Source organism: Saccoglossus kowalevskii, chromosome 1, assembly GCF_978046115.1.
Source record: "Saccoglossus kowalevskii chromosome 1, keSacKowa6.1, whole genome shotgun sequence".
In the NCBI taxonomy this organism is placed as follows: Eukaryota; Metazoa; Hemichordata; class Enteropneusta; family Harrimaniidae; genus Saccoglossus; species Saccoglossus kowalevskii.
This window is the reverse complement of record NC_140641.1, coordinates 21,706,581-21,726,757: the sequence shown is the minus strand read 5'-3', so window position 1 is coordinate 21,726,757 and position 20,177 is coordinate 21,706,581. Positions and strand designations below refer to the sequence as shown.

The window sequence follows — 20,177 nt, the reverse complement described above, 5'->3', positions numbered from 1 at the left end:
TTGCCATTTACGTCGAAATGAACACAACATATTTAGTGTTATGACTATATCTGGTGGCGTGGGCGTTATTTGTGGAAGTAAAAAAATATTAACTTTCTGACAGTTTTGGGAAACTGACAAACATTTTTATTATCATTTTTTTAAATGGTTTTAGCAGGCAAAAGGTCATCACCTTTGACCTTTCAAACCCTTCTAACTCGTCTCCAGAATAGTTGATTTTGACCCACTAAAATCTGTGGCTGAGTACTGAATTAATAAGTTTGAGCTGTTGGTTTCTTGACCCCTCAAGACATCGGTGATTATTCAAGTAATAATAAATGAACCTTATTGAAAGTGATATGATTTCCTACATAGCGTTATGCTTTGCAGTAGTTTCCTGTTTATTATTGTAACTAGTCTTTGGACTATTTATATCTAGGGAGGGGGTATGATTTTCACCAAAGTTTGAGCAAGAATATTGACAACTGGTTCTACCCAGAAAAGTTTAATATTGTAACAAACTTTCTCCAGTCATTCCAACAAAGTGGATCATACGCACAATTGTTTGGTCTTTATAGTATGATTTTGAGGAGGGTGGTTCCAGTTGCACAGTGTTGGTTGGCATGACAACTGATATATACACAAACAACAGCTCATTAATAATTTTCAGAAACAAAAAAAAAACATGTGGCATACATATGTATTGTTGGTCACTTTTTTTTTTAAGTTGGAATTTTGCCAATTTTGCTTGCAGAGTAAATTGGCAATATAAAATTCAATGAGAACGGTCTTTCATTTTCCAGCTTGTTACAGATCAGTGAAGTGACCTCGCATGTTGTACACTGAATTAATACATTATAATGGAAATAAATTACAATTTAAAAATGAATTAATTCTATAAAAAAAATGAAGTGTATATCACTTTTGATACTTTCTTTTTTAAATAACTTTATAATTATCTTGTGCGAACCGGAAAAAATACTAACACAATTATGTTTGTCTTTTTGGTTTTTTTTGCTTGTTGTCATGGAAACGGACAAAAACTGAAAAATTATTTGATTTTAATTAATATCCCTGTTGGGTACTATATTATTTCAAGCCAGAGATTATAGACAACACTTCCTCAGTTTTGATGACTGTGTTCGCCCCCCCCCCCCTATCCTCATCACTGTACACTATGTTGATGAGGTAATTTAATTTTTATTGCTTCCTGGACAGCATTGTGGGCATGCAGAGTCTATTTTATAGCTCAACTACTCCTGAAACCCTATCTTATCATGGCTAGTAGCTAAGGGGGGTTTAAATCACAAGAACTGCTTTCTTTTGCAGAGCTAAGGGGCACAGCAGTGAGTATTGATTTCTAAGATAGCATGTGTTTTGTGTGGATTATTTTAATGCATGTTTTAGTTTCCATCAGTGAGTCTTCAATTCATTATTCCTTGATTTCGATTCAGCAAAAGATTTCTTTCTAATTAAATCTACTGCTGATAAGATCGGCGTCTAGAAGAATTAAATTTCAACAAATGTCTGCTCGGCAATAATAAAGAAGATCAGCATCTCTGAAATTGTACCATTGCATTGTGGGACACCCGTGTCTCTGACAAGTAACCAGCTTCACATTTGACTTGATCAAGTCTGGCCCTGAATTTGCTTTGCCAAACAAACAGGATTAAATTTGGGTTCTGATTCGCAAATAATATTTCAGCTGGACTGAACTTCCTTCTGTGTTTATGTATTTACAACACAAATATCAAGTATACTACAGAATAGTCGATAGAGCTCGATTTAATGCTACTTCAATAATGAAGCCCTACAAAATGGCATAGTATCAAGGATTTATAAGATGGATGTATACAAGTGATGTATTATGCAAGATCTTGCTCAAATCGAAGAAGAGTCGCATAAATTGCAAGATAACAAAATGGTGTGACAAATGTACATTTCTAAAAAAAATACTAATGCACATAAGTGAAGCTGTAAAAGATCTTGTTAGTGTTCATCTGGCTGTTTTTATTTAGTATCCTTGCTCTATTAACATGCTTTTCTGTGTTTTTGATTACATCAACAATAATTTCCCTCATTCCTGTTCTCACAATCCAATCGAACCAAATCTTCATCGCTATCACCATGCATAGATATGGAAGTTACTTATTATGTACACAAAGTCTTGAAAAACATCCTTTTCTTTTCTAAGACAGATAGCTAATGACCTGCTGTTGACAGTGAGGGGCATTATTGGAGAACCACAGTACACACAGGGTTTCATTTAAAAATCACTTCTATCACATTTCAATTTTCCTTCAGTATGAAGTCTTATGAATGACCCCTAAATAAAGGTCACACTTTCTGGTACTTTCTGGAGGTAAAAGTCACACATCCTGGTACTTTCTGGAGGTACAAATTCACTATAATTAAATGAAAATTTGCAAATATTTAAAAAAAAAAGTTTAAAAACAGTTTAATATGATACAAATTAGGAAAATAATATTTGAAATAATTGCTGTTATAGAACAATACCCCAGAAAGTACCTGGATGTGTGACCTTTACCTCCTTTACCTTTTAGAGGTCGTGCAAGAGACTATTATATTATTTTAGGGAACAATCACACCTACTGACACAAACTAACACAGATGGAGTTTAGATTTCCACTTTAAAACAACATACAGGATTAAGCTAATTAATAAATAAACAGAAGAGTTTCTTAGATAAGCTTTTTGGGCATTTGCACAATAATTAATAATGAAAAGACGTTTATTTTCTTTAGTAAAACACCACACAGCAAATTTAGTAAAGTCTGGTCTATAAGTGGAAAGCTTGACATTAGACACATTCATAGCTGTGTTATTATTACATTTCTTTGTTTTTTGTTTCATTTTAGTGGTAAGTCAATATAGTTTTGTTTTTTTCGTTTCACTCATTACGACATTTAGTGTTCCATGAAACTGTTCAGTAGTACACATTCACTCGTAAATATGGTGATCACGTGATCATGGTTCTTTGTCAGAATCTGACCTGGCATTTTTTTTTTTTATGATACATATGGTTGTGATGAGAGATTACTGCCAACTGAACAAGGAAATACACGAATGCATTGTTAGTGAGCCAAGTTGAATTTCAAGCTTTTCATTCGGAAGGTTATTAAGCCAGTTTGAGCCAAATTGAAATTGTGTGCTACTAAACATGTTACTGTATATATGCATATGTATGCAATGCATTATGGGAGATAATCGTCCATTGTATGTAATGGAAAACTAGCATCACCCTAAAAACATAATAATAATAATACAACTTTTTCATCCTATGTCACATTTTGAGGTATGAATAAAGAATCACTTTGTTGGGTTGGGTTGGGCTGTTAAAAAACATCCCATCACAGACCCATTTCACTAGAAAGCCATTTCATTACAAACCTATCTTTAAAACTGTCATGCTGAAAACTCATCTGACTACAAACCCATCCTGCGAAAATCCACAAAAACAAACAAACTGATTCTACATAAAACCCATCCTACTACAAATGAATTCACTGAAATCCATCCCACAACACACCCATCCCACCAAACCCATCCTGCTAAAATCCACTAACACCTCTGCTCTAAAAACCCATCCCACTACAAACCATCACTGGAAAGATCCATCTTGCTCAAATCTCTTCTACAGATGATGATTTGAACTTTGAAGCTGCCATTGTACTACCACCATAAATAGAATAGGACTTCATTTTCTTGCTTCTTATATACTTATATTCCCAATTTTGTTGTTGTCAATACAAAATAAATATTCAGAAATATACACCACATGTCTAGTCTGCTTTTCTTGTGAAGACCAGAAGTTTTGAAGAGCAGCATCTTTTGTAACCTCCACACACACAAAAATGAGCAAGTATTAGTAAAAAACTGCAACCCAAATGTAGTAATAATGGCCTTGGCATTGATAAGAAGAGATATAGTACTGACCCCTGCCCCAGTCGAAACTTTGTATATTGACAAGACAAGGCCACAATGTTGAGTCCTGGGATGAGCCAAGTCACACTGTTGAACTATTGGGCTATGACCGGCTATGCACTGTGACAGTGAGATGAATAGGAAGAATTTGTTTAGAAGGAGCTCACACATCTTTTATACGTCCAGAAATCACTCTCTCCACATGGAGGCCCTTTACAGGGACATTATATCTTGAAATTTCATGATGTCCTTGATGGGATTTCTCCAAGCCATTAAGAATTGGCTTTAGGGTTGGCCATTTACTGCCATTTATACCAACTCTTCCATTGCCTATTTATTTGTTCTATAAGCAGCATATGTGCTTACTTAAATCACTGAGGTGTTACTATGGTAAAAATAAAATCATATTTAAGTAATTCAGTATACAACAAATGCGATTTTTTGTTTGCATGTGTTTCCATTGGAAATGTTATTCTAATAGAACAAATATGGTATTTATAACACTATGATGTCATCAGCATCATTCTTAATAGATTCTAGGCTCATGGAATCTATGACCATATATCAATCACTTATTGTGTTTAAAATTATTGTTAATCAGTGAATTTTTTTATGTGAAAATCAGTAGAGCCAAGTGTTCAAGATAAGAATAGGCAAATTTTACAGAATTTAAGTTAGTAATATTAGATACTATATTTGTACTATTAGAAGCACATCTTCAATATGAGTGTATGCAAACCAAACACTGTATCTGAAACTTGCCTGTAATGCACACAAGCTTCTAATAGAAGAAATACAGTAACGATACTCTGATTCATTTTCTGCTGCTTTCTATTAATGGAGGACATTTTTTTTTTTTTTCGTTGAAAATATACAAATGTTTCCTTACAACCAAATAAGATTTCAATGTTAATATCGTGAAAGATGCTGTGCAGTGAATGTACTATGACAATCACATACTTAACACACATATTGAATAGGCTTGTGTCTCTATGAGAAGCACAGTCAGCTGGCGTACACATGATAAGAAAATAAATACCAATTTACCAATACATGTATTTACTATATGGGGTTTTTAAAACTGAATGCGTCATCTAACTATTAGGCCATCGATGATTGGCTCCTGACTTGAATAATGATTTCGGTTTCAAAACCCCCCAGAAAATTGTTCTATTATGTTCATGTAATTAGGTGTTTATATGTAAGAGATTTTTTCAAATTTTTTTAGCAGTTGGCTCAGTGTTGCCCAAACGGATGGTTTACCTGTGAAAGTTATGTATTTTTTCCCTTATTTGTGGGAATCTGAAAAACCTGTTTCTCAACTTGTCTTCATTTAGTTACAGGCCATATTCAAGATGGCTGCCCCTATATAGTAAATATCGGTAAATTGATCGCATTTATTTTATTATCACGTGTACGCCAGCTGACTGTGATGAGAAGCTCTATAAAAAATGCATGTCAATCAAAAAAAAGGGCTTTAGCATTCATATGCACTTTTATTGGGCATATTGACAAATGAACATGACTGATATTCTTTAATTTTCTCATTAATATACAATTTGACATATGACTAATTTTTGGAAAAATAAATTCGATTCTGTATTTAGAATTTGTTTTGTCTCGCGTTATTGAGAGCAAGATCGTCATTTTGGTCGTCCTATTATAATACATGTCAAATCGAACTGAATTGGAACCGTAGTCTGTTTGAGAGTGTGATTTGATTCAGAGGGGTTTGGATGATTTTTAAACCATCTGCTCCAATGTCATGTGCTAAAAAACAGGTCAACTCGAGACCGGTTCTCTTCTGTACAGATACAAATATAACACATCAGCTGTGGAAAGATGAATTGAACCCCTCTCCCGTAGACGGTTCAATTCAACAGGTGAATTCCTATATGGCATGCATAGGTGTGTTACACATAAGTAGTAAAACAGTTAATTTAACCCGCATTCAATTTGAATTCAAATAGGAGACAGTACTATGACTTCCTGGGGATAGATAGATTCTTACAATTGGTAAGTGAAAGATACACTGGCAGTTAATTAAATTCATTGCAGAGCGGATCCGCTACATGCGTCTATGTACCAAAACACTAATTGAGGGTTACACTAAAAATTATAGTAATAAAGCTACAAAAAAAACAAGCATGTGCTTGAACGTGATCAAAATCCATGATGACCTCATCAAGCGTGAAAAAAAAAAAAAATAGTGACAGTGACTGATAATTACATTGCAAGGTCACTGAGTGGTATCTATGTGCACCACATTTTCATGGTGGATTTGAATACCAAATTTCCTATAATCTACTTTATTCCGTATATGTACAAGTACGTATGGTTCTCGAAACTGCCGACTGTAGTAACTTTGTCGAAGCGCTTTCTCTAAATTACTGTGTGTCTTAGAGATTTTGGTTATATACCCATAAATTTTAGCGTGAATTTATGAGGTTATTTTATTTATTTTTTTTTCATCTTGTTTTCCCATATTATTGAACTTTACTCCGTCATGCCTAATCACCGATTCCTCTGATTAGTCTGTGTAAGCTTATCTGCTACAGTTCTCATCAACATTCTAATATGTGATTCAATGGTGCATGGGGAAAATGCTGATGCGTTGTGGAGCTATTTATTTTTGTTGGTGTATTTAATGAATTTAAATAAAATATGTTAAAAAAGTATTAATTAATTAAGTATGGTGTATTACAGACCAAATACCAATAGAAAGTACTGGGGATATATCTACTAAATAACATTGTACTGATTTGATTATGGCTGGTTTATTGTTATTGTTCAGACACGATCCCCAGTAATTTGTGATATTAAAGGGCAATGTCTGTCAAGTAAGAAATACAAATTTGTCATAAATATGGATTAAAAAAAAATATTGTATAAACTAATTAGCATCATTACTATGTCTTTTTTTCAAAAAGTTCTTGAAAACCTAAGTGATGCTGAAAGTTCAATCGATGTCAAATTTTGATGTGTGCACTTGCACTTTCGATTATTCTTCTCTTTGTATTAAACCTCTTGTGTGAGCAAACTTTTCTTTTACAAGAATTCTACAGAGTTACGAGACTGTTTGAGTATGCACGCCTCCCGCAAGGTCACACGCACTCTTGTACTTTCTCCTGGACAAAAAGCGCAAACTGCAAGTTGTCATTGAAGTTCAAAAAAATTGAGGGATATTATAGAAAGTTGTTGCTGGCATTGGGAGAAGGAGGAGAAGGAGAGATCCCTTTCATAAGGCTTCTCCCTGTTTTCTTAGAAACTTTTCTTGTGTAGTGTAGTGTCCAGTTTAGTTATACTATAGAAGATGGAGATACATGTACATGTATGGAGGTTACTTTATTTTTATGTCTTGTGTGTTTGTTCACATCTGTGTGCATTTCTCTTAAAAACTTTTTTTAAGTAGAGAAGTTTAAACAAACAGCATTTGATAGTAGTGTACCCTTTGGCTATGTTACTTTTTATTTGCTCATGAAGCCGTAAAATTATATTTTATCATTACATTATTTTTATCCATGCGAATGCATCTGGCTCGTAATGAATGATTCTAGTAAATTTTTGTACTATTATATGCATTAATTTGCAAAAAAACAAAACTGATTCTAAATTGCAATAATTAAATTTCTTCTGTGTGGGTTAGTGGACATGCACATATTAAAGTATGTTAATGATATCTTCCCCCCCCCACCTGTTCTATAAATACAAGGCTGTCAGATTCACATCAAATTGGAAACTAATCCAAAACAACTGCAATAACTGGAGAATGAGCTGGCACTAGTTCAAGTTGTCCCACTTGCTTCTGCCTCCACTCCCCTCCCCTATCCTCCCTCCCTCCCCTCACTCCCCTCCACAGTAATGCCACTGCGACAAGAAAGTACCTTCCTTTTGTGATATTTTAAGTAGTAGCACTATTGGAGCAAAATTAAGTTCTATACAAATAGAGAACTGTGTGGGAAAGTTTAGACTCCACAAAGCACTTACTTCAGTGTGAGTAACTGGCCATTGTGATGTCGACATCTGTATGTTAGACATCACTATACTCTATGAATTGTACATATGAAAATGGTGGTACCGCGACGACTATTCAAACTTGTATGTGCTCGTATTCACATTAGCCATCTTTGAGCATGACCTATTTTGTATTGGTATTTGACAAAACAAAAATCGGGGAAGCGGTACAAGTCGCACCTGACTTGAGAACAGTAGTGAGGATAGATGAATCTCAAAATGGTAGGTAGCTGGGAGAGGAGGGGCGTGGAGGGTTTTCATGATTATAATGATCTCCCAGATGGCAAATGTGCATATGTCAGACCTTTATATAATGCTGTCATGCAAGAGGTATCTATAAGGCAAGTATAATTTGGGTGCATTTTACTTGATAGTAAAAGTTTATCTGTCTCGTATTTTGTTCATTTGTTTAGATAATTTTCACCATAGTCACTTGGTATAATTTTTTTTTTGAACTACAATTGACCTGTTACGATAAGACACTATAATTATATGTTACAGTCTATGTAAATGTTTGCTAGAGTGACCAGATAGTTTGAGGTCATTATTGAGGTCAAAATGTATTTAGATGTTTAAGCGCTAAACATTTTAAGAATGAACTTGTAAATACTCTTAACATAGAGGCGATGGTCGCTTAAAATATTTGAAGAAAAATACTTACCAATACCTGCGCCACCACTGTAAAGTTTGAAATCTTGGCTGTGTCACATGATACTTCCACGCTTTGACCTGTGTATACTTAATAAATTATGACAAAAAAATAAAACTAATTTCCCAAAACTTGCAACTTGCGAAGATTAGAGGGCCATTGACAGCTATCTCAAGTCAAAACTGATCAACTGAACTGCTTAAAAGTGAAAGACAGTAATCTCAAAAATGGTCCCTATTCTTATATAAACTGCTTATATTTATAAACAATGAACTAGTTGTCAAGTTTGTACCAACACTAATAAACACAGGCTGGTAAACTCATTATATACCATATACAATCTTAGAGCAGCTATGGTGTTGATTCAGTCCCAACCTCTGTAACTAGTTCAGCATGAACAAGGTCAGCCTTAATAAATCTTGTCATTCACCGTGGGATCTATACACTTCAAATTGTTAATGCATTTGCATTTGTTCCGTACTGTTGTAGGCCCACCCCCATGTTACACTGATACTTGAACTTTCATTTTTTGTAATGTGCACCAAAATCTAAACATGAGATTTGTTTGTAATGTCCACTATGATCTGAATATTATTTTTTTTTGTAATGTCCACTATGATCTGAATATTATTTTTTTTGTAATGTCCAGTAAGGTCTTGCTTGTCATAAGGGGCAATGCCCACATTATTGTGTTAAGGCAATTCACATTCGAAAAAGGCTCGTGCTTAAAAAAAAATAATAATACCAGAATTCAAACAATTATTTGTCTACAATAAATTACTATTACTTTATTTACTTAGCAAAGTATCTCCAATGGAAATGTCGAATGAGTTTATGTATGTGCTGCTAATAGAGCAGATATGGCACTTCGGATTCCAACAAATTTAATCAGTTTGTGATTGATCTTTGGCTCCAGCTCTGTAACGATTTGGTTTGTCTTCACTCTACAAATTCAGCCAAACCTAGGTTGTCTAAAAACCAAATGCAAAGCAAGTCACTTTGTATTCAGTTTTTAAGACAAAATAAATGAATTATTAGGAATTACTCTTGCTCATCCCTAAATGCATTTTGTGTTGGTTTTAGTTACCCACTTATCGACCTGGTCAATAACTCTCAAGTCTTTAGCATTATTACCACTATTAACAGGTGCAACTGCTGACACTGGGTGTTGGGTGGCTGCATTCTCTATGTGGTTTGTTTTCGCCCGATTTGGATTTCTGTTCTGAATTCTCAGGAGAACTAACAAACTCGCTTCTAGACAACAGAATGAGAACCCAGACACCAGCCAGCCTCTAAGGCTACAACTTTGAAGGGGGGCAGATTAGTTCAGCCGTGGTTACAACCTGTTAAACACTTCTGATCAGCATCCAACCCTACTATGAGCAGGTGATCAATTTACGATTAAGTTTGCTCCTAAAGTGTATGCCCATCAAAATACAGACACACTTTTAAGTAGGTTATCGCTAATATAAATGTGGCCAAGCGGTCTAAGAATTCTATTTTCCACTTCTGGAAAATTTCCAGTGTTTGGAATTTTTTTTCTTTGTTTTGTCCTCCTCTTGTGAAGTGGTGCCACTTCATTTTCAGTTGCTGTAAGGGAAGTATGTAAGTTGGAGTCACTGTCGGTGCAAATAAAAAAATATTTACTACTTTCAGAATGACAATTAAAAGATATAAAGAAATCAGGCATCACAGTATTGAAAACAAACCATAGCATAACAAGATATCAAAACGTTACAGATTTGTATACTGTAAACTCTTTCAAGATTGTGAGAGACAAATGTTCGGGAAATTCATGCGTCAGTGGTGTCCTACAAGTGACTTAAATCATCAAGTCGTGAACATTTTGAGCAGTGAAAATTAAGCGACTTACAGTAGATAAAGCAATCTTATTTATGTGTCAATCAAACGTAGTAAACGTGTCACAGAACGCAGTTGGTGCTTGGAAACTGCACTAACAGAAATGAACAAGATATTCGTTGCATCAAAAAACACAAAATGCTTGTATTACACGCTTTGTAAATGAGCAAAGACACTACCAAAAATGGTGTGAGATAAAACACAAATTAGGTAATTCTTTCACAGACTCACTAACTTGCATTTAAGATTTTCAAAAAGGTAGTAGGTTTCTCTTGCGATTTTATGATCATCTTCCAATTCACATAACTTCTTAAATTCACCCGAGACCTTCACCGTATATCACAACTTTGCATCCCGTTGTCATAATAAAAATAACCAAGGCACTCTCAATGTGGATAGTGTAATGGGGCTTGGGGGGGGAAATACATTGTTTCATGCAAACACCCTAAGTGAAACGTCAACATACTCTGTTATAAAAACTTTCAACGCAAGATAGTGAAAGACAAAGTTATTGAAGTAGAAATTACGATCCAAATCTCACTGGCCACCGAGTGGGATAACGATTGATTGGTCTGATTGTCTAAGTTGACTGTATCGTTGTCGGTCTAGCGTTTCATGACACAATCACAAAGCTATGATTTATACCGCACGTATACCCTCCAACAAAAACAAATCTGGTCAGCAAAGGGACTGTGAAAAAAAGTTGGTCAAGGTTGTGTATAACTGTAGAAAGACTCATTCACTTGCCTGACCTAAATGCTCAATGGAATACACATATATAATAAAATTAACGACTACATTGGCATTAAGCCTCACGCATTATAGCGGCTTTCATAATTAATGATTTGGACACAAGTATTCAACTTTTTTTTCCCTCTCCGGTATGAAAATCATTTTGTTGAGAAAAAATTGACATCTTCTGAACTATTCCATAGCAATCCAAGTTAAAGTATTATTTCGTAAAAAATAAATGGTATTCATTAGAATTTTGTGACAATGATAAGCATCCATGTTGTAAAATAGTTTTTTAGCTCCGCTGTCGACTTTGTCGAGCGGAGCTTATCATATAAGTGATTGTCCGTCGTCGCCGTCCGTGTCAATGTTTTACTTTTTCGACTTCTTCTTGAAAACTACAAGCCTGAATGCTTTGATACTTGGTGTATATGTACCTTGGGTAGACCTCTCTTAGGTTTGTTCATTTCATGTTGATATCTTCAATTCTCTAATTTTGGTGAATATTTTTGTCATTTTTGGTAAAAAGTGATATTTTCGACTTCTTGTTAAAAACCGCAAGTGCAATTGCTTTGATATTACATATATAGGTACTACATGTGGACCTCTCAGATTTGTTCATTTTGTAATGATATCTTTAATTCTCTAATTTTGGTGAATATTTTTGTCATTTTTGGTAAAAAGTGATATTTTCGACTTCTTGTTAAAAACCGCAAGTCCAATTGCTTTGATACTACATATATAGGTACTACATGTGGACCTCTCTCAGATTTGTTCATTTCGTGATGATATCTTCAATTCTCTAATTTTGGTGAATATTTTTCTCATTTTTGGTAAAAAGTGATATTTTCGACTTCTTGTTAAAAATCAATAGTTCAATTGCTTTGATATTACATATATAGATACTACATGTGGACCTCTCTCAGGTTTGTTCATTTTGTGATGATATCTTCAATTCTCTTATTAATTTATTTTGGTGAATATTTTTGTAATTTTTGGTAAAAAGTGATATTTTCGACTTCTTGTTAAAAACTGTAAGTCCGATTGCTTTGATACTATTCATATTGTTCATTTTCTAATGATGTCTTCAGTTCTTTAATTGAAATGTGCATTGCTAACAGCGGAGCTATCTCAGCCGATAGGCTGCTTGTTTTTTTTTTAAACACTAGTTACCAAACTAAATTTTTAGATATAAAACATTTTTAGTTTCATGAGAGTTGATTGTAAATGGATAAAAAAAAATTCACCATTGATTGGATTGACACGTTTTCTTTTTTTGTGAGCAAAACCAGACCATCATAATACATATATGTTATAACTGTATACCTGTATGACTATGGTATCCTTTTGAAAACTTGATGTGTTTAATTATTGTGGATGGTGGCTTTAATTAATAACAGTGCGGTATATAAGTTCAGGTGAGTGGTGAGGTTGTTCCGCTTTGGAATCACATGATCTCACATGACCGAATTAATTAGATTGATATCCAGTGCTGAGATTGTCAATGAATTTGTGTCTCTCGTGATTTCACATGATCAGGGAGATCTTAATCGCATGTTACCATTGTTGTGTTCCCGTCTCTATGATCAACATATGGTAATATTTACGTATTTAACCATAAATATAGTCAGCTTGTTTATGGTTTGCTGTAAGTGCAGTGTAGTTATGACCTCTCGGAACTCTTCTGTAATTTACTTTTACGTAATCACATGCGCTATTAATAGAGAAAATACAGTACCCCTGAAACCTGAAAAGTGGGTGTGTAAATGTTTGCCAGATTGTATAAAATACATAGATTTATTGTCTAACACTAACACTGGTTCTCTCTTGCATCAAATGTCTTAATCACAAAGTTTGTGAAAACTTTTGACAAAACTGGTCAGAATGTTTTCTTGGTTCCACTGGTTTGTTTGACAAGCATTAAAATATGCCTGCTTTAACTTGTAATAAAGTTCAAATTATAATGAACAACCAGTGTTCTCGGAATGAACTCAGAAAAACATTAGCATATGCTCCATAACAGAACTCGTCCTGAGAGAGCCCTCTTTTTTTGCGTTTGTTCTTATTCATAGAACAAACTCGCACATTCACAATGACAAAGATTTTTATTCAGTTCCTAACTTTGTTAGTTATTTTCCGCAATTGATTAGTTTGATTCTAAATGCTTAATATCACTCTAGTTTGGTGTATTTCTCAAACATTTTCTTGGCAGAGTCTTGTAATGCAAGTTCACAACATCTCCCCGGGTCAGGTGACCTTATGGCTGCCTTCATCAAGAGAAACGATCATTTTCCAATCGTTTAATGCCAGTTCTATTTAAAATTGCATGTTCTGGTTGAGCTACATACAATGGTATGAAGGTGTGAATGTCAATAGAAACTATGTTGTCACATGATCAACTGTGCAGTTTTCTGTTTGTCATGAAAAATCTAATTTATTTAATTTAATGGTGTTGTAAATGCACTGTATCTGTGAACTATCGCCTCATTAATACCAAAATGGCTGATGTTGTGATACAGTGTAAACTGATGAATCAACATGTTTTAAAAACTTGGGGGCATTTTAGGACTTTATGGTTACTGTAATTCTTTAGAGAAATGTTTTCCCAGACTCTCAAAATGATTAAACATTAGTCTCGTAGAATAAAAGCAGATTGCCCCCACTTGAGTAATTATTAAAATAGTTGAGGAACTTTATTTACTTGTACCTAGAAAGTTCATCATCTAAAGGTACTCCTCTGTAGGCAACTTTTCAAAGAATTATGCAAATTGATTCCAAGAAATTAATGTAGGGGATTTTTTTTTTTTGGTAGATGAGATAACGTGATTATAAAATTCGATCCTCCATGACAGGCTGACAGACAGACATGCAGTCCGACTGACAGACAATGAGCAGCACTGTTATCTGTCAATCTATCCCAGTTGTTGAAATCAATCAGGCTTTTCATATGTTTACATCTTTATGGGATTTCTGTCTATCAATTCATGTGTAAGAAGTTAGTAGATTTTACATCCACTGGTTTCGCACAGTTGAGTTTAATGCCACTAGACAGGTGCGTATCTTAAATGGACATGCAATAAATCACAATCAGTCAAGATTTTGGTCAGACCATATGATTTATGCTTCATCTCTTCTAGCTGCTTTTTTTTATTAGGATCTGAATAATCCTTCTCGCCAATTTTCATAAAATCGTGACAGTAACTTTTCTCGAGAGTGTTATCTATCACCTAGCTTAGTAGATTTCAAAATAAGCGAAACAATAATGGGTCACCGAAGTAGTTCACATTATTATATTACCCCCATAGCAGTAAGGCTAAAGGCGGCCATCTTGAATTAAGATTACTAAGAAATACAACACATTGGAAGCTGTGGCTTGAAATACACTGTTTGATGACCCCCAGTTTTGGTGAATTTTTTGTAAATGTGTTGGACTGTGTGTATGTGTGTGTGTATATAATATATATATATATATATATATATATATATATATATATAATCTAAGAACTTGTGAAAGAGCAACAACAACAAAAGTAATCACTTCCAACAAGTACAGGAATATTCTTAATGTTGATAGAAAGTCATTAACCAGTTATTTAAAATTGAGGATATTATTCCCCTGAAAATTGATCAATGGTTGTCACTTGTGTCTTTAAAACAGTGGTATTGGACCCATATCAAACATGCCACATGCAATAACCGCTCTCTTTAAAATTGAAGTATAAAGCAAATTATAACACTACAAGTAGTGCCGTTACTGTTAACTGCATGTTGTGACCTTGGCCTTAACTCTTGGTTAAATATATAATTTTTTTCCAACTCTTGAAATATGTTTTTGTTTGGTTTCGATTTCTTGTCACTGTGTCTAATATTTTACCATGAATAGTTTTTTTTTTTGTTCTAGTCCGAAATACTAGGGTCATTGTATTCATATACATATATTTACTTTATACTTGACAATTCCGTGGATTTGAGGCAAATAAGATTTAACAAATGTACATTGTCAACCACTAAAATATTACCACTGGGAGGAGTTTCTACTCAAATCAGTTTGTTTTTTTCTGCTATGTTCTGAAAACATACCATTTACAGCTAGCACTTGTATGTATTAAGAAACAGTTTTGCTCCACCTCAAATAGGGCGTCAATTGATCAGCCACTCCTCAGTTCAGCTGATATTGGTTTGATATATATTGATATATAAATAGTTATAAAATTATTATTATTTACAACACATCAGTTTTGTATTAATAATTACTCGGTCTTGACATATTTGATTACTGGCATGATTATAACTTTATAACAAAAAAAAACATCTTCCAAAAATTCAAAATGTATTCAATTGGGTTTTGCCCTTGGAGTGCTACTCAGAACAGTCGGTCAGTCATTCAGTCCTTGCATGGACATTTTAGCAAGCCGACACTGTGAACAGTGAAACTGATTGTCTTCAAGTGATTTTAACAAAGGCATTCAGTAAACAAAGGGGGCTATTGTTATGAAATCTACTTTCTCCTTCAAGAAGTCTATTAGACCTCATGAGTCTACCTTACTATAGGCTTGTACAATGTATACATAAAAGTAAAAATATAAATTGTCGTACGTGTGAAAAATGTGTACATAACCTTAACTTTTACAAGATGTATATCAACAATATTGCTGTAAAAATATTAATATTCACTAGTATTTAATTTCACTATTTTGAGCATATTTTTTGGGGATTTTAAACTTTCGAAGGTGGCAGTGGAACAATGAATTCTATTGTAATATTACACATTCACATGGATTTAATTCAGCCAATTTGACTACTTGGAAATAGCACAATTAAAACTCAGAGAATTATTAATGATTTTACAGTACTGTTCTGCTACACATGAAGTAGAAAAGCTGCAAAGTTTAGGGGAAAATTAAGAAGTTTTTGTAGTAGTAACAATTTACAGCGACTTTCAGGAAATTTCATTCCTTATGTCGAAAATTTTACTTTTAACAGCATTTTGTGTAGTGCCGACATTGTTACTCAGAAAGTTTGATAAGTAGCTTGCAAATATTGTTTAAAAAAATGAATCTTTGGGACAGGATTTGAAATAAACCCTTGAGTCGTCTTTTGTCAGTTTTTTTTACATTTTTTCAAGAATGTTGACCAACACCTGTAGCCCATTTGTTACCAAATTGTGTATTAGTAGGTTCATTTAATATTTAGCAAAAATAATTATAGACAAATTTAAAAAAAAAAAGATTTAAAAAATGTTCAAATCTCGGAAGGAAAGTTAGCATATTCAAAGAGTTAACTTGTATGTAAGCTAGCCCTCCCCCTCCCCCTTCCCCTCCCCTCCCCTCCCTTTAATTTCAATTTGACAATCACCTTATTTTAATAAAGCCCTTGTGTTTGAATGATTCATGACTGAGACAGCTGTATTTCTGCCTGGATTGGCAGATCCTAACGATGACACCCTCACCATGTTGTTCTAACAGGACTTATGTATGACCCATAAAACATTGCACATCCTGGTATTTTGCATGGTCTTTGAAAGAATCACATATTCTGGTGCTTAGCATGACCCTTAAAAGGTCACACATCCTGGTACTTCACACATTCTGGTGCTGAGCATGACCCTTAAAAGGTCACACATCCTGGTACTTCTTGTGGGTACAAATTGTTCAATTGTCTTCCACCGCCAGTGATGCAAACAGTTGTCACTGAAATTCAAAAACACAGTTTAACATATGGTGTATTTTATTAGATATTTTTACTGTTATAGAACAGTGATTCTTGCAGAAATTACCAGGATGTGTGACCTCAAGGTCAGTGAAGTTACTGTATTTTTTCTTTTTCCAGTCTTGTTCTTTTGTGATAGACAAGTTTTGCATTCCGTTGTTACCATAGAAACTTGTGTTCTCTAGTGTCCTGTAATTTTCGTACAGTAATTGACTAATGGGACTGTAACCCAAAACTTGTCTATTGATTCAAAGAAGCAGTCAACTATTGTCGCTTTCCAAAAAATAAATATTACATGTATAAATAAAAAATAATAATTTTTTCAAACCAAAATTTGCTGTCAAGATCTGCTAGGGAAAATTATGTCCTTTTGATCTAAAATTAAAAAAATTTCTGCAAATGAAATAAAATTGAAATTAAATTCCATACATTTGGGCTATATTTTTCTAATTTTGTGATCAAGTTGAAAAACGTGTGCCCTGAAAATGCATACTGTAAAAAAACTTGAACAACTGTTAACAAAACTGGGATACGCACAAGAAAATTGAAGTCAAGCTCATCATATTAAATTATTTTATCTTAAGAATACATGTATTCTGGAAAGTTGCAGGGCTGCTATATTTTTGCTTTAATTTATTTTGAGTTATTAATTATTAAAATAATTTATAGTAATTATTGAAAACTTCATGAGAAATTGGATTAAAAACACTCATCTTTGCTACAAATTTCAACGTATTTTATGATATGTTACAAGTGGTTAATCATCAGAATTGTTTGTCTTTCCTGAGTCAATCACCAACTACCGAGCAACTTCTGATGAGACAAGTTACCTCTGATAAGACTGTTGCTGACCTGATGTTTGTGTGCTTGAAATACATTAATATGAAGAAGAATGAGTGATATTTTACGGTTTTCAAATTTTGTTGGCTTTAAAAAAAAATTGTATGTAGACATTTCTTGTTTGTTTATGATATAAAACATTCACAAGTAAACATATCCATGATTTGAGAGCATTTAGCGAAGTCACTGACCTCGGGGTCTGTAAGCAGAATTAGGGTTAAGACAATGCTTGGTGTTTTACTGGGCAACCTGATCACCATAAGTTTTTACAAGCAGGTTAGGGGTTCTTTTGCCCCTCTATCTATCTCAGGTTACATTACGTGTCTTGAATCAGTGAGCAATAATGTGGATATGTTTGATTTATATGTCTGGCTGAAAATTAAAACATTCAAGAGTTGAGAACAATGGCGTATATTCAAAAATATATTTACCAAATTTGTTTGCGGAAATAAAAAAACAAACTTTTTAACTGAGCAGGAGCGCATATTGCTGATCAGTGGGGTGTATACTGACAATTAATTAGAAAGTTTGCAACATAGTTTTATTGCAATTCTAAATTTACCGTGTCAGTGATTTAGCAGTGCTGTGGGTTTAGAAAATAGCAATATGAAAAAGTACAGCAACCTTGAATGAACTGTGCTTGAGATTTATTGGTTTATATACTTATATTTAAATTGTGGTAACTTTTTAAGTTTCCTGTCACAGAAGTTGAGATATAGTCGACAATGGGAAAGTCATTCAGCGTCTTGTGAACTGTTGTGAACCATCAAAGATAGGTTTATGATGAATGATTTCCTGTCATTCTCCACGGAGTTGAGCACGTAGGTCGTTCTTAAATCATACATAGCAGACTGATGTTCGTAGCAAGCCCTGCGGTTTTATATAGATCATTTGTCAGCTAAGATCAGTTCAGCATCTTTAGGAGATTGTAACATACATTGAAATCAGTATTTCCTCTTGCCTTTAATATTAAGGGCAACTTTTTTTTTTTTCATTTTCATTTCTTTATCTGCAAGTTTTGCTTCGAATGGGCAGAAAGTGTTCATTTTTTGTAAGCAGATGTACCGTACTGCTAGCTCAAGATCTGCAGGAACTCCTGCTTCAGTTAATGCATACTGAGAACTCTGAAAAGAGTTGACATACATGTACAAGTGAGCGGTATGCGTTATTGTTCTACAAGTGTATGCGTCGACAATAATACTTGTCACAAGTACTTCCGTATGGCCGATTCATATGTATGCGGGTATCTAGTTTGCCAACACGTATCCCACTATGCATCACACTTAAGATTAACAACTTTCGTTTTACTATAAATAAATTTTGTACATGTAGCCATGTAGCACAAAATAGTGCTGTATTTCCTAAAAAAAAACAAAAAAAAACGACTTCACTCTTCTTTCAATGCATAATAATAGAAAAATAAGCCATTGCTATGCTATAGTAACTGGTTTGGGGACGACCTAAACCTCTCTCATTCCCTCTTCATGTGACCATATGTTAAAACTTGTCATTCTGGACAACAACCAATTTCTTTCACTTTTAATTAGAGGTTAAATGTTAAATTGAATTTTATGCATAAAAAAAAAAATGTTGATGAAAATCTTTGAGTAGAATGGAGTGAGTTTGGAAGCTCAGTCTGGTAGCACTCATTGTCTTTTATTCTAACTAATGGGTGCAGCTGTTGCTGTAAGATCCCCCCATATCGTGTTCTTGGACATATGCTGTACGATTTTATGAATAAAACCATCAAAGTATGCCAGTATGTTGGATGCATCTTATCAATGACCTCCAAACCTCTTTAGAGATCATTTCCTCCTTTCTCTGTCCCTCCCTGATTTGTTTGCTCGAGGAGCAAAAACAAAATGGTCGTGATCTTTTTTTTTTTTTTTAGGCTCAACTCATTTGTTGGACTGAGTCTGTGAGAGTGCTCTGCGGGACGCGGGTAACTCAATACATGCAGGGTTATAAATAGAAATCTTGGCAAGTTGTTGAAAAAAATAGATTTTCCAACTGATGTCGAGATTACTTTTTAATGATGATGATGTTGTGCTCTATGTTAAAAGGGGGTTAGTTGTTATAGGGGAGAAGGGGTTTACGAAGCTAGAGGTCATATGTCATATTTCTTGCAGTCACTTGCAACAAAAATTTGACTTTGTAACTGGCACTTACAAATTAGTTAATGATGAATTTCAGCGTGTCAAGTGACAAATTTTTAACTTGCATGCGACTTCTTATTAAGAGGTTGGTGCACTTTTTTGGTCAATCCCCTTTTGACTTTGTACACAACCACTCATCAGATTTCAGTAACTCTCGATTCGTAAATGCTCTCTAATGTGCAGACCTAATTCGATTTTGGTTGATTTTGGTGCATAATAATTACACGATTTACATAAATTAACAAATTTATCGCAAAATCTCAACAACCAACAGCTCATCAGATTTTAATGGA

General features: G+C 34.1%; 1 protein-coding gene across 2 annotated transcripts in view; it reads left to right on the top strand.

The window, feature by feature from the left end:
* The window catches only part of LOC100371515 (transcriptional coactivator YAP1), a 40,174-nt gene that overhangs the window by 1,416 nt on the left and 18,581 nt on the right, over nucleotides 1-20,177 (top strand). The gene's annotated exons all lie outside the window — the stretch shown is intronic.